Raw genomic sequence first — 14,480 nt, forward strand, 5'->3', positions numbered from 1 at the left:
TGAACTTAAATTTATCATGAACTTAGTACCTGATAGTATCTTGCTTGTCTATGTTTGATTGTAGATAGATGGCCCGTGTTGTTGTTCCGTTGAATTTTAATGCGTTCCTTGAGAAAGCAAAGTTGAAAGATGATGGTAGCAATTACACGGACTAGGTCCGTAACTTGATAATTATCCTCATTGCTGCACAGAAGAATTACGTCCTGGAAGCACCGCTAGGTGCCAGGCCTGCTGCTGGAGCAACACCAGATGTTATGAACGTCTGGCAGAGGAAAGATGATGACTACTCGATAGTTCAGTGTGCCATGCTTTACGGCTTAGAATCGGGACTTCAACGACGTTTTGAACGTCATGGAGCGCATGAGATGTTCCAGGATTTGAAGTTAATATTTCAAGCAAATGCCCGGATTGAGAGATATGAAGACTCCAATAAATTCTATAGATGCAAGATGGAGGAGAATAGTTCTGTCAGTGAACATATACTCAAAATGTCTGGGTATCATAATCACTTGACTCAACTGGGAGTTAATCTTCCTGTTGATAGTGTGATTGACAGAGTTCTTCAATCACTGCCACCAAGCTACAAGAGCTTCGTGATGAACTATAACATGCAAGGGATGGATAAGACAATTCCCGAGCTCTTCGCAATGCTAAAGGCTGCGGAGGTAGAAATCAAGAAGGAGCATCAAGTGTTGATGGTCAACAAGATCGCCAGTTTCAAGAAAAAGGGCAAAGGGAAGAAGAAGGGAAACTTCAAGAAGAACAGTAAGCAAGTTACTGCTCAGGAGAAGAAACCCAAATCTGGACCTAAGCCTGAAACTGAGTGCTTCTACTGCAAGCAGACTGGACACTGGAAGCGGAACTGCCCCAAGTATTTGGCGGATAAGAAGGATGGCAAGGTGAACAAAGGTATATGTGATATACATGTTATTGATGTGTACCTTACTAGAGCTCGCAGTAGCACCTGGGTATTTGATACTGGTTCTGTTGCTAACATTTGCAACTCGAAACAGGGACTACGGATTAAGCAAACACTAGAAAAGGACGAGGTGATGATGCGCGTGGGAAATGGTTCCAAAGTCGATGTGATCGCGGTCGGCACGCTACCTCTACATCTACCTACGGGATTAGTTTTAGACCTAAATAATTGTCATTTGGTGCCAGCGTTGAGCATGAACATTATATCTAGATCTTGTTTGATGCGAGATGGTTATTCATTTAAATCGGAGAATAATGGTTGTTCTATTTATATGAGTAATATCTTTTATGGTCATGCACCCTTGAAGAGTGGTCTATTTTTGATGAATCTCGATAGTAGTGATACACATATTCATAATGTTGAAACCAAAAGATGCAGAGTTGATAATGATAGTGCAAATTATTTGTTGCACTGCCGTTTAGGTCATATCGGTGTAAAGCACATGAAGAAACTCCATACTGATGGACTTTTGGAATCACTTGATTATGAATCACTTGGTACTTGCGAACCGTGCCTCATGGGCAAGATGACCAAAATGCCGTTCTCCACTACTATGGAGGGAGCAACGGATTTGTTGGAAATCATACATATAGATGTATGTGGTCCGATGAATATTGAGGCTCGTGGCGGATATCATTATTTTCTCACCTTCACAGATGATTTAAGCAGATATGGGTATATCTACTTAATGAAACATAAGTCTGAAACATTTGAAAAGTTCAAAGAATTTCAGAGTGAAGTTGAAAATCATCGTAACAAGAAAATAAAGTTTATACGATCTGATCGTGGAGGAGAATATTTGAGTTACGAGTTTGGTCTACATTTGAAAAAATGCGGAATAGTTTCGCAACTCACGCCACCCAGAACACCACAGCGTAATGGTGTGTCCAAATGTCGTAATCGTACTTTACTAGATATGGTGCGATCTATGATGTCTCTTACATATTTACCGCTATCGTTTTGGGGTTATGCTTTAGAGACGGCTGCATTCACGTTAAATAGGTCACCATCGAAATCCGTTGAGACGACGCCTTATGAACTGTGGTTTGGCAAGAAACCGAAGTTGTCGTTTCTGAAAGTTTGGGGCTGCGATGCTTATGTGAAAAAGCTTCAACCTGATAAGCTCGAACCCAAATCAGAGAAATGTGTCTTCATAGGATACGCAAAGGAAACTGTTGGGTACACCTTCTATCACAAATCCGAAGGCAAGACTTTCATTGTTAAGAATGGATCCTTTCTAGAGAAGGAGTTTCTCTCGAAAGAAGTGAGTGGGAGGAAAGTAGAACTTGATGAGGTAACTCTACCTGCTCCCTTATTGGAAAGTAGTACATCACAGAAACCGGTTTCTGTGACACCTACACCAATTAGTGAGGAAGCTAATGATAATGATCATGAAACTTCAGATCAAGTTACTACCAAACCTCGTAGATCAACCAGAATAAGATCCGCACTAGAGTGGTACGGAAATCCTATTCTGGAAGTCATGCTACTAGATCATGATGAACCTACGAACTATGAAGAAGCGATGGTGAGCCCAGATTCCGCAAAATGGCTAGAAGCCATGAAATCTGAGATGGGATCCATGTATGAGAACAAAGTGTGGATCGGCAAGCAATTGAGAATAAATGGATCTTCAAGAAGAAGACTGATGTAGACGGTAATGTTATTGTCTACAAAGCTCGACTTGTTGCAAAAGGTTTTCGACAAGTTCAAGGGATTGACTATGATGAGACCTTCTCACTTGTAGCGATGCTTAAGTCTGTCCGAATCTTGTTAGCAATTACCGCATTTTATGATTATGAAATTTGGCAAATGGATGTTAAAACTGCATTCCTGAATGGATTTCTGGAAGAAGAGTTGTATATGATGCAGCCAGAAGGTTTTATCGATCCAAAGGGAGCTAACAAAGTGTGCAAGCTCCAGCGATCCATTTTATGGACTGGTGCAAGCCTCTCGGAGTTGGAATAAACGCTTTGATAGTGTGATCAAAGCATTTGGTTTTGTACAGACTTTTGGAGAAGTCTGTATTTACAAGAAAGTGAGTGGGAGCTCTGTAGCATTTCTGATATTATATGTGGATGGCATATTATTGATTGGAAATGATATAGAATTTCTGGATAGCATAAAGGGATATTTGAATAAGAGTTTTTCAATGAAAGACCTCGGTGAAGCTGCTTACATATTGGGCATTAAGATCTATAGAGATAGATCAAGACGCTTAATTGGACTTTCACAAAGCACATACCTTGACAAAGTTTTGAAGAAGTTCAAAATGGATCAGGCAAATAAAGGGTTCTTGCTTGTGTTACAAGGTGTGAAGTTGAGTAAGACTCAATGTCCGACCACCGCAGAAGATAGAGAGAAAATGAAAGATGTTCCCTATGCTTCAGCCATAGGCTCTATCATGTATGCAATGTTGTGTACCAGACCTGATGTGTGCCTTGCTATAAGTCTAGCAGGGAGGTACCAAAGTAATCCTGGAGTGGATCACTGGACAGCGGTCAAGAACATCCTGAAGTACCTGAAAAGGACTAAGGATATGTTTCTCATATATGGAGGTGACAAAGAGCTCATCGTAAATGGTTACATTGATGCAAGCTTTGACACTGATCCGGACGATTCTAAATCGCAAACCGGATACGTATTTATATTGAACGGTGGAGCTGTCAGTTGGTGCAGTTCTAAACAAAGCGTCGTGGCGGGATCTACATGTGAAGCGGAATACATAGCTGCTTCGGAAGCAGCAAATGAAGGAGTCTGGATGAAGGAGTTCATATCCGATCTAGGTGTCATACCTAGTGCATCGGGTCCAATGAAAATCTTTTGTGACAATACTGGTGCAATTGCCTTGGCGAAGGAATCCAGATTTCACAAGAGAACCAAGCACATCAAGAGACGCTTCAATTCCATTCGGGATTTTGTCCAAGTGGGAGACATAGAAATTTGCAAGATACATACGGATCTGAATGTTGCAGACTCACTGACTAAGCCTCTTCCATGAGCAAAACATGATCAGCACCAAGGCTCCATGGGTGTTAGAATCATTACTATGTAATCTAGATTATTGACTCTAGTGCAAGTGGGAGACTGAACGAAATATGCCCTAGAGGCAATAATAAAGTTATTATTTATTTCCTTATATCATGATAAATGTTTATTATTCATGCTAGAATTGTATTAACCGGAAACATAATACATGTGTGAATACATAAACAAACAGAGTGTCACTAGTATGCCTCTACTTGACTAGCTTGTTAATCGAAGATGGTTATGTTTCCTAGCCATAGACATGAGTTGTCATTTGATTAACGGGATCACATCATTAGGAGAATGATGTGATTGACTTGACCCATTCCATTAGCTTAGCACTTGATCATTTAGTTTGTTGCTATTGCTTTGTTCATAACTTATACATGTTCCTATGACTATGAGATTATGAAACTCCCATTTATCGGAGGAACACTTTGTGTGCTACCAAACGTCACAACATAACTGGGTTATTATAAAGGTGCTCTACAGGTGTCTCCGAAGGTACCTGTCGGGTTGGCGTATTTCAAGATTAGGATTTGTCACTCTGATTGTCGGAGAGGTATCTCTGGGCCCTCTCGGTAATGCACATCACTTAAGCCTTGTAAGCATTGCAACTAATAAGTTAGTTGCGAGATGATGTATTACAGAACGAGTAAAGAGACTTGCCGGTAACGAGATTGAACTAGGTATTGAGATACCAACGATCGAATCTCGGGCAAGTAACATACCTATGACAAAGGGAACAACGCATGTTGTTATGCGGTCTGACTGATAAAGATGTTCGTAGAATATGTGGGAGCCAATATGAGCATCCAGGTTCCGCTATTGGTTATTGACCGGAGACATGTCTCGGTCATGTCTACATAGTTCTTGAACCCGTAGGGTCCGCACGCTTAAAGTTTCGGTGACGATTGTATTATGAGTTTATGTGATTTGATGTACCGAAGATAGTTCGGAGTCCTGGATGAGATCGGGAACATGACGAGGAGTCTCGAAATGGTCGAGACGTAAAGATCGATATATTGGACGACTATATTCGGACATCGGAAAGGTTCCGAGTGATTCGGGTATTTTCGGGGGTACCGGGGAGTTACGGGAATACGAGGAAGAAGTAATGGGCCTCATGGGCCAAGTGATGGAAGAGAGGAGGCAGGGCGCGCGACCCCCTAGCCCAAACCAAATTTGACTAGGGGGCCATTCCCCCTTTCCTCTTTTTCCTTCTTCTCCTTCCTTCTCCTTCTCCTCCTTCCTTTCCTCCTCCTAGTAGGAGTAGGAAAGGGGAGTCCTACTCCTACTAGGAGGAGGACTCCTCCTCCTGGCGTGCCCATAGAGGGCCGGCCGGCCTCCCCCTTGCTCCTTTATATACAGGGGCAGGGGGCACCTCTAGACACACAAGTTGATCAGTTGATCTCTACCAACCGTGTGCGGTGCCCCCCTCCACCATATTCCACCTCGGTCATATCGTAGCGGTGCTTAGGCGAAGCCCTACGTCGGTAGCAACATCATCACCGTCACCACGCCATCGTGCTGACGGAACTCTCCCGTGAAGCTCTGCTGGATCGGAGTTCGCGGGACGTCATCGAGCTGAATGTGTGCTGAACTCGGAGGTGCAGTGCGTTCGGTACTTGGATCGGTCGGATCATGAAGACGTACGACTACATCAACCGCGTTGTGCTAACGCTTCCGCTTTCAGTCTACGAGGGTATGTGGACAACACTCTCCCCTCTCATTGCTATGCATCACCATTATCTTGCGTGTGCGTAGGATTTTTTTTGAAATTACTACGTTCCCCAACAGAACCGGGACCAATGGGCCTCTCTCCTGGCCCACCACCATTGGTCCCAGTTGGTGGCTTGAACCGGGACCACAGGCTTCCCTTTGGTACCGGTTCATGCCACGAACCGGGACCAATGAGGTGCCTATATATACCCCCTCGCCGGCGAGCAGAGCACTCCACACTGCTTTGTTTTTTCTGGCCGGCTAGGGGAGAGCTTTGTGGTGCTCTAGCTCACCTCCTATGCACATGAGGTGTTCGATGAAATGCCCGAGCCACACTAGTTAAGCTTTCTCCTCTCGAAGCTCGACCACAAAGCTCCATTTTCCTCGAGATTTGTCTAGGTTTAGCGGCCCATCACGTCCCACTCCCATCTTCACTGCCGTGGATCGCCCGCACCGATCTCGTCGCCGGCACCATCGTGGTGAGCCTCTTGTTCTTATCTTCTTTCTGAAAGAAAAAATTCTTACTTTAGCTAGATAGATACTTGTCTAATTTTCTTACTTTTATTATTGCTTGTTATTATATAGTGCGATGGTTTTGGTATCCGCCCCCGTCGACCCTCGTCCTAGCTATGGTTCGGATGTGGTATATATATATATATTATCTTTTTATAACTATTTGGTTCATTTATTGTTTATGACAATTATGCCGACCAACGTAGTTGAACCGGAAATTCCAACCGACCCTATTGTCGAGAGGTTAAATTTAGTTGAAGAAGAAAACAATTATTTGAAGGAAAAAATAAAAAAATTGAGGAGGAGAAGATGATATTGGAGTTGCATGTTGCGGATGTCGTCGATGATCACAAGATCAAGATGGATGCAATGCGGTTGAAGATGAGAAAGATTAGAAAATATGCCATTCATACCGAGGCTTGGTATCATTATGCCGTTGGATCAATTGTTACCTTGGTTGCGATTATGATCGCATTTGTTTTCACATTGAAATGTTTTACATAGTTTCAATGTATGATTTAATTAATGAGATGCTCTGGAGAGCTATATGTTGTTAGATGAGAACTATGTATGTAGTTTGGTTTTAATGTGATGATGAACTTTTATTAATTTGGTCACTTAATTATCTATTCATGATGTTCTGTAATGGTTTTTGACACACTTAATTATATATAATGCACGTAGATGAACCGGCAATGGATGTACGATGGCAGACACACCTCCGAGTACATTAAGGGCGTGCATGATTTTCTCGAAGTGGCTGAGGCAAACAAGAAGAATAGTTTTATGTGTTGTCCATGCCCTAAATGTGGGAATACGAAGTCTTACTCTGACCGGAAAATCCTTCACACCCACCTGCTTTACAATGGTTTCATGCCACACTATAATGTTTGGATGAGGCACAGAGAAATAGGGGTTATGATGGAATACGGTGCAGAAGAAGAGGACGATGACAACTATGTGCCCCCTGAATACAGTGATGCTGCAACGGGGGAAGCTGCTGAAGATCAAGAGGAACCAGACGATGTGCCCAATGATGCTGCAACGGGGGAAGCTGCTGAAGATCACGAGGAACCAAACAATGTGCCCGATGATGATGATCTCCGCCGGGTCATAGTCGATGCAAGGACGCGATGCGAAAGTCAAAAGGAGAAGCTGAAGTTCGATCGCATGTTAGAGGATCACAAAAAAGGGTTGTACCCCAATTGCGAAGATGCCAACACAAAGCTCGGTACCGTACTAGAATTGCTGTAGTGGAAGGCAGAGAATGCTGTGTCTGACAAAGGATTTGAGAAGCTACTGAAAACATTGAAGAAGAAGCTTCCAAAGGATAATGAATTTCCCGACAGTATATACACAGAAAATAAGGTTGTATGCCCTCTAGGATTGGAGGTGCAGAAGATACATGCATGCCCTAATGACTGCATCCTCTACTGGGGTGCGTACAAGGATCTGAACGCATGCCCGGTATGCGGTGCATTACAGTATAAGATTAGACGAGATGACCCTGGTGATGTTGATGGCAAGCCCCCCAGGAAGAGGGTTCCTGCGAAGGTGATGTGGTATGCTCCTATAATACCACGGTTGAAACGTCTATTCAGAAACGAAGAGCATGCCAGTTGATGCGATGGCACAGTGAGGACCGTAAGAAAGATGGGAAGTTGAGAGCACCCGCTAACGGGTCGCAGTGGAGAAAAATCGAGAGAAAGTACTGGCCTGAGTTTGCATGTGACCCAAGGAATGTATGGTTTGGTTTAAGCGCGGATGGCATTAATCCTTTCAGGAAGCAGAGCAACAATCACAGCACCTGGCCCGTTACTCTATGTATGTATAACCTTCCTCCTTGGATGTGCATGAAGCGGAAGTTCATTATGATGCCAATTCTCATCCAAGGCCCTGGCGACATTGATGTGTTCCTAAGGTCATTAGTTGAAGAACTTTTACAGCTGTGGAATGGAAACGGTGTACGTACGCGAGATGAGCACAAACAGGAGGAATTTAACCTGCATGCGTTGCTGTTTGTAACCATCAACGATTGGCCCGCTCTCAGTAACCTTTCAGGACAGACAAACAAGGGATACCACGCATGCATGCACTGTTTAGAAGAAAATGAAAGTATATACCTGGATAAATGCAGGAAGAATGTGTACCTGGGCCATCGTCGATTTATTCCGACCAACCATCAATGTTGAAAGAAAGGCAAGAATTTCAAAGGCGAGGCAGATCACCGGAAGAAGCCCGCCATGTGTACCGGTGATCACGTGCTTGCTATGGTCAATGATTTACACGTAATCTTTGGAAAGGGTCCCGGCGGACTAGCTGTTCTGAATGACGCTAAGGGACACACACCCATGTGGAAGAAAAAATCTATATTTTGGGACCTAACCTACTGGAAAGACCTAGAGGTCCGCTCTTCAATCGACGTGATGCACGTGACGAAGAACCTTTCCGTGAACCTGCTAGGCTTCTTGGGCGTGTATGGGAAGACAAAAGATACACCTGAGGCACGGGAGGACCTGCAACGTTTGCACGAAAAAGACGGCATGCCTCCGAAGCAGTATAAAGGTCCTGCCAGCTACGCTCTTACGAAAGAAGAGAAAGAAATCTTCTTTGAATGCCTGCTTAGTATGAAGGTCACGACTGGCTTCTCGTCGAATATAAAGGGAATAATAAATATGCCAGAGAAAAAGTTCCAGAACCTAAAGTCTCATGACTGCCACGTGATTATGACGCAATTGCTTCTGGTTGCATTGAGGGGGCTTCTACTAGAAAACGTCCGATTAGCCATTGTGAAGCTATGTGCATTCCTCAATGCAATCTATCCGAAGGTGATCGATCCAGAAATCGTACCAAGGCTAAGGAGTGATGTGGTGCAATGTCTTGTCAGTTTCGAGCTGGTGTTCCCACCATCCTTCTTCAATATCATGACGCACGTCCTAGTTCATCTAGTCGAGGAGATTGTCATTCTGGGGCCCGTATTTCTACACAATATGTTCCCCTTTGAGAGGTTCATGGGAGTCCTAAAGAAATATGTCCATAACCGCGCTAGGCCAGAAGGAAGCATCTCCATGGGCCATCAAACAGAGGATGTCATTGGGTTTTGTGTTGACTTCATTCCTGGCCTAAAGAAGATAGGTCTCCCTAAATCGCGGTATGAGGGGAGACTGACTAGAAAAGGCACGCTGGGAGGGGCCTCAATAATATGCAGGGATGGATATTCTTGGTCTCAAGCACACTACACAGTTCTACAGAACTCTACCTTGGTTACCCCGTATGTCGATGAACACAAGAACAGTCTGCGCTCCAAACACCCGGAGCAGTGCGACGACTGGATTACATGTGAACACATCAGGACTTTCAGCAGTTGGTTGGAAAAACGTCTCAGAGGTGAGAACACTGTTTGTGATGAGCTGTACTTGTTGTCCAGGGGACCATCTTTGACTGTATTGACTTACAAAGGATATGAGATAAATGGGAATACATTTTACACGATCGCCCAAGATCAAAAGAGCACCAACCAAAACAGCGGTGTCCCCTTTGATGCAGCAACCGAGAGGGGAGAGGACACATATTATGGTTACATAGTGGACATATGGGAACTTGACTACGGACATGATTTTAAGGTCCCTTTGTTTAAGTGCAAATGGGTCAATCTGTCAGGAGGCGGGGTACAGGTAGACCCACAGTACGGAATGACACCAGTGGATCTCAACAATCTTGCGTATGCAGACGAACCGTTCGTCCTAGCCAATGATGTGGCACAGGTTATCTATGTGAAGGACATGTCTACCAAACCGAGAAAAAGAAAAGATAAGGAAGCGAATACATCATACGATGAGCCAAAGCGCCACATAGGTCTTTCAGGAAAAAGGGACATCGTGGGAGTGGAGGGCAAGACAGACATGTCTGAAGATTATGAAAAGTTTCATGAAAGTCCTCCCTTCAAAGTCAAGGCTGACCCAAGCATCCTGATAAACGATGAAGATTATCCATGGTTACGGCGCAATAAGCAAATGACACAAGCGAAGAAAAAGTGAAGACTTTCTCCCGCAACTATTATGATGATACCATGTCAACTTTGTAACAGACGAGTATGATACCATTGTCCGTTTTGTACATGCACATGCTATGTGGGTGAAATTATGATACCATGCCAACTTTCAACTTTTTCAGACTTCATTTGAAATGCTTTAATGTCTTATGGTTCGGCCCTCGTAATACCATTATTCAAATTTTAACTATTCAAATTTGAAAACTAATGGCACTAACAAAAAGCTTATAATTTTTTCTAAAACTAATGGCACTAACAGAAAGTTTATAATTTTTCTGACCTAAAAGCAAAAATAATTAAAAAATAAAGGAAAAAACAAAATAAAATAAATAATGCAAAAAACAAAACAAAAAACTGGAAAAAAAACTATTTTTATAATAAAGTTAATCACAAACTTGTGATTCACACAAATTTCAAAGAATTCAAATTTTAACTATTCAAATTTGAAAACTAATGGCACTAACAGAAAGTTTATAATTTTTCTAAAACTAATGGCACTAACAGAAAGTTTATAATTTTGCTAACCTAAAAGCAAAAAGAATTAAAAAAAGCAAAAAATAAAGAAAATAAATAATGCAAAAAACAAAACCAAAAAACTGGAAAAAGTAAAGTTAATCACAAACTTGTGATTCACACAAATTTCAAAGAATTTAGATTTTAACTATTCAAATTTGAAAACTAATGGCACTAACAGAAAGTTTATAATTTTTCTAAAACTAATGGCACTAACAGAAAGTTTATAATTTTGCTGACCTAAAAGCAAAAAAATAAAAAATAGCAAAAAACAAAAGAAAATAAATAATGAAAAAAACAAAACAAAAATGGAAAAAAGCTATTTTTATAGTAAAGTTAATCACAAACTTGTGATTCACAAAAATTTCAAAGAATTCAAATTTTAACTATTCCACTTTGAAAACTAATGGCACTAACAGAAAGTTTACAATTTTTCTGACCTAAAAGCAAAAAGAATTTAAAAAATAAAGCAAGAAACAAAAAAATAATGCAAAAAACAAAATAAAAAACTGGAACAAAAATAAAAAAACTGCCACCTATTGGGCCACCACGGCCTAAATACGACTAGAAACCCAACCTGGGCCAAGATTCATGCCCGCAGAACGCCCAATAGGCCCACAGACAGCATAGTGTGAGATTAGGCCCGTAAGCCTGCATTTGAGAGGAGCTCGAGAGGGCAGCCGAAATGGGGCTTATAAACCACTCCGAGCCCCTCTCAACTAGCGAGGTGGGACTAAACTTCTGGCCGCGGGCAGCGCAAGGCCTTTGGTCCCGGTTGGTGCCACCAACCGGTACTAAAGGGGGCAATGGTCCCGGTTCGTGGCACCAACCGGGACCAATGCTCCTCGCCCCGGTCCCATGACCATTAGTCCCGGTTTGTGCCACAAACCGGGACTAAAGGGTTGGTCCTCGTTGCGGGCAGAGTTTAGTCCCACCTCGCCAACCGAAGGGGGCTCACACCGGTTTATAAGCCCTTCCCTCTCTGCCTTGTTGAGCTCCTCTCAAAGTGAAAATAGATGCCCTAATAGAGAAAAATTTAACCTAAATTCAGAGTGAATTTCTGTGAAATTCATAGAAATTTACTATGAATTTAGGTTGAATTTTCTCTATAAGTGCATCTATTCTCATTTTTTAGTAAGTTAATCACAAACTTGTGATTCACACAAATTTCAAAGAATTCAAATTTTAACTATTCAAATTTGAAAACTAATGGCACTAACAGAAAGTTTACAATTTTGCTGACCTAAAGCAAAAAGAATTAAAAAATAAAGCAAAAACAAAAGAAAATAAATAATGCAAAAAACAAACCTAAAAACAGGAAAAAAACTATTTTTCTAGTAAAGTTAATCACAAACTTTTGATTCACAGAAATTTCAAAGAATTCAAATTTTAACTATTCAAATTTGAAAACTAATGGCACTAACAGAAAGTTTATAATTTTGCTGACCTAAAAGCAAAAAAATTTATAAATAAAGCAAAAAAGAAAATAAAATAAATAATACAAAAAACAAAACAAAAAAAACAAAAAAAACTATTTTTCTAGTAAAGTTAATAACAAACTTGTGATTCACATAAATTTCAAAGAATTCAAATTTTGACTATTCAAATTTGAAAACTAATGGCACTAAGAGAAAGTTTATAATTTTGCTGACCTAAAAGCAAAAATAATTAAAAAATAAAGCAAAAAACAAAAGAAAATAAATAATACAAAAAACAAAATAAAAAAACTGGAAAAAAACTATTTTTCTAGTAAAGTTAATCACAAACTTGTGATTCACATAAATTTCAAGAATTCAAATTTTAACTATTCAAATTTTAACTATTCAAATTTGAAAACTAATGGCACTAACAGAAAGTTTATAATTTTTCTAAAACTAAAAGAAAAAAGAATAAAAAAATAAAGCAAGAAACAAAAGAAAATAAATAATGCAAAAAACAAAACAAAAAAACTAGAAAAAAATAAAAAAAAAGTGCCACCTATTGGGCCACCACGACCTGAATACGACTAGAAACCCAACCTGGGCCTGGATTCAGTCCCGCAAAAGGCCCAATAGGCCCACACACAGCATAGTGTGAGATTAGGCCCGTAAGCCTGCATTTGAGAGGAGATCGAGAGGGCAGCTGAAGTGGGGCTTATAAACCACTCTCGAGCTCTCTCAGCTAGCGAGGTGGTACTAAACTTTTGACGTGGGGCAGCACAAGGCCTTTGGTCCTGGTTGGTGCCACGAACCGTGCGCGACTAAAGGGGTGCATTGGTCACGGTTTATGGCACCAGTCGGGACCAATGCCCCCCTTTAGTCCCAGTTGGTGCCACCAACCGGGACCAAAGGTCTCTGCTTCCCGGTTGGTGGCACCAACCAGGACTAAAGGGGGGCATTGGTCCCGGTTTATGCCACGAACCGGGACCAATGCTCTTGGTATATAAGTGGCACTTAGAAATTTTCCAGAGTTCATCACACCAGTTGCCCCCGATGACACCGAGCACATCGACGCCGCCAGGCTGCTCCACCTCGCCGTCTACACCGCCGCCGCCAACGCCGTCGCCACCCCGAGCCCGCGCCGTCCTCGTCGCCGGCATCCCCGAGCACGCCGTCCTCGTCGTCCCTGTCACCGCGTGCCTCCCTGAGCCCACCCTCCTCGTCCCTGTCGCCCCGTGCCGTCCCCGTCACCGTGTGCCGCCCCGAGCCCGCCGTCCTCGTCACCGGACTCCTGCCATCGGCGCCCCCCTCAAAGTGAGCCCCCCTTTCCCTTGGTCCCGATCGAGCGCCGCTCTTGCGCCTGAGCGTCCTTGCTCTCTGCCCCTGCTCCATGGTCGCCGCCGGCCCCGACGCATTGAAGAGCATAAGGAGAGGAGGAGGAGAGGAGAGAAGGAGTGGAGCAGCAGCAGCAATACGCCCCTGCTCCATGCTCTGAAATTTCTGATTTTTTTCAGATATGAACAGTGCATATAGAGGGTGTTTGATCAAATGCTAGATGGCTTTGGGCATTTTTTGAATTTAGGATATTTTTTGTGGTGAGGTACTGATGCAAGACAAAGGTGATGGCAAAATTTCAGAATTTTTGGATTGGTTTAGAATAGGTTTTCAGCAAGGAATTTGAATCTGGTTAAAATTTCATTTGAATGAAATTTGAAAATTTTGAACTATGGATAAGAAGGTTTTTGGTGAAATGGAGTGTGGGTACTATCATGAAGTTGGAGTAATTTTGTGGTTGTAAAAGAGTTAGGAAAATTTAGAATGTGCTAAATATGTCAAAAATGTTTTTTTGTTCATATACAGAAATTTTTTATATATGACTATGGATATATGAGCAATGATGATCCATGGATGTGTGCATTGATATATATGTATTTTTGTTCATATCATTTCTTTTCATTTATATATGTATGTGCCTATAGATGGATATATATATATATCCATGGAAAAGTATTATATATGCAAAAGTTACATTTTTAGAAAAATTTTATATATCTAGCTAGGAAAGGAAGAAGAAGAAAAATAATGAGAGGAAAAAGGAAAATAAGAAGAGGAAGAAAGGAGAAGAAGAGGAGAGGAAGAAGAGGAGAAATAAATAAGAAGAAGAAAAAAGAAGAAAAAGAAGAGGAGAAGAAAAAAGAAATAGAGGAGAAGAAGAGAAAGCCCCTATTTTTTTCTTCTTTTTTTCTTCGATCTTCTC

This window comes from Triticum dicoccoides, chromosome 7A, assembly GCF_002162155.2.
Source record: "Triticum dicoccoides isolate Atlit2015 ecotype Zavitan chromosome 7A, WEW_v2.0, whole genome shotgun sequence".
NCBI classification, from domain to species: domain Eukaryota; kingdom Viridiplantae; phylum Streptophyta; class Magnoliopsida; order Poales; family Poaceae; genus Triticum; species Triticum dicoccoides.